Genomic DNA, 2,500 nt, shown 5'->3' with positions numbered 1-2,500 from the left:
AGCAGAGAGGAGCAGAGAGGAGAGGAGCAGAGAGGAGCAGAGGAGGAGAGGAGCAGAGAGGAGCAGAGGAGGAGAGGAGCAGAGAGGAGCAGAGAGGAGAGGAGCAGAGAGGAGCAGAGAGGAGAGGAGAGGAGCAGAGATGAGCAGAGGAGGAGAGGAGCAGAGAGGAGCAGAGAGGAGCAGAGAGGAGCAGAGAGGAGAGGATTGGAGAGGAGAGGAGAGGAGAGGAGGAGAGGAGCAGAGAGGAGCAGATAGGAGGAGAGGAGGAGAGGAGCAGAGAGGAGCAGAGAGGAGAGGAGCAGAGAGGAGCAGAGAAGGAAAGGAGCAGAGAGGAGAGGAGCAGAGAGGAGCAGAGAGGAGAGGAGCAGAGAGGAGCAGAGAAGGAAAGGAGCAGAGACTGACACTATGCCTCTCCAGTTGAACTTAAGTTACCTGTTACTGTGGCAAATGAATCCTTCAGGAAATATAAATATTAATAACTTACTTCAGGAAATATACATATTAGTAACTTACTTCAGGAAATATACATATTAGTAACTTACTTCAGGAAATATACATACTAGTAACTTACTTCAGGAAATATACATACTAGTAACTTACTTCAGGAAATATACATACTAGTAACTTACTTCAGGAAATATACATATTAGTAACTTACTTCAGGAAATATACATACTAGTAACTTACTTCAGGAAATTGTACTCTGTACAATGACAATAAAGTTGAATCTAATCTAATCTAAAAAAAAATATACATATTAGTAACTTATGTAAGAAATGAAGGAGGTTTCTTTGTTTCCGATGCAGCAATCTTTATTCCAGTAATGTGCAGTGACGAAGCAGCCTTACTCCGGATTCAGCATGGTAGCACTGAATAACAAGCATTCACAATTCTAGGCATATATACTGTTTTAAGACCACTCCTAGGCCTCTAATGTAAATGAGCTAGGCTTGTAATGCAAACAGGTCTGACAACCTTTTGTTGTGGTATATGATAATCTGGTTTCTCTGTCTGAGATGGTTCTCAATGGCCTCCCCCATTCCCATACTTTGATTAATTGCAGTCACTCACACCTCAGTTTGCTTCCTGACCCCAGGTGTCTGAGCAATACCAGTGTGGGGACTATTCCTTTGTGACCATGATAAAATAACCCTTTTGGATATTCTGCTGGTGGTCACAGCAGCTGCTTGATCATGAATCTTACACTTACTTCAGGAAATAGTCATATAAGTTACGCTGCCAATTGCCTATATGTTCCTTCATTAGTTAATCAGACCTCAAGCACGCCCCTTTCTCAATCACAGAGGCGGTCACCAAAGGACAGGGTTACGTGAGGACACCCACAAACCCCTCATGGTCGTCATTCTACCTCTAGAGTCAAACATTACTTTATTATTACCATCTTATGACAGGAATAAAGCCAGTTTCCCCCCTCTCCTGACATACAGTGCCCCCCATAAGTATTCACACACACACACATACACACACACACACACACACACACACACAAACACACAAACACACACACTCACACACACACACACACACACACACACACACACACACACACACACACACACACACACACACACACACACACACACAAACACACAAACACACAACCACACACACTCACACACACACACACACACACACACACACACACACACACCTGGTATACAGTGCCTCCCATAAGTATTCAGCCCTTGTTTTACCCTTTTATTGCTTTTATAAATCAACCATGGTCAATATAAGTTGGCTTTTTTGACAAAAAATATTCACAAAAAAGCCCTCTTTAATGTCGAAGTGAAAACAGATTTCTACACAGTTACGTCAATTCAATAAAAATATGTAATGAAAAATAAGTGATTCCACCCCCTTTAAAGTGACTATTCACCCCCTTTAAAGTGACTGACCAAATTCAACAAAGGTCCAGCCAATGGACCCTTCCGCAAACTCCACCCCCCTTAGCAACGCTTGCTATATCAGTCAAGCATTCACGTTTCCCAGGTTCTCAGCATTGGTATGAATGGCGTGGCAACATGTTTTCAACCGTGTCAATTTCAGCTCTACCCAAAGAAATCACAAGCATTTTTTGGAAAAACGGCAAGATCTCAGATCGAAGCAGGCCAAAGGGTCTGCAATATGCTTATATAGGCTACAACCACGACATTACATGCCGTGTTTGTAGACAGACAAATGCTAAGGCTAACAGGTTCATTCCAGCTGTGTTTATTTGTTCTATTATATACACAGTCGCCGCTACGCAAACATGTAAGGTGGTAAAACTGAATCGTATTTTAAGCAAGGGTTTTCTCACGTTTTCGATGCAGTGGGCAGATTTTAGCGACATAGCTTCTTGGAACAAAGTAGGTGCTTCTGTTTACGTTGCTGACATTCAGCTGATGGGGGGGTCGTCCACATTGTTTGATCCACAGCAAGAATTTCTCTCTCTGGGTCTTGGGTTTCGGGAAGGGATAAAATGTTAACCCTCCCTCCA

This window comes from Sprattus sprattus (genome assembly GCF_963457725.1).
Source record: "Sprattus sprattus genome assembly, chromosome: 13".
Lineage (NCBI taxonomy): Eukaryota > Metazoa > Chordata > Actinopteri > Clupeiformes > Clupeidae > Sprattus > Sprattus sprattus.
The sequence above is the reverse complement of the archived record's forward strand: the minus strand, read 5'-3'. Positions refer to the sequence as shown.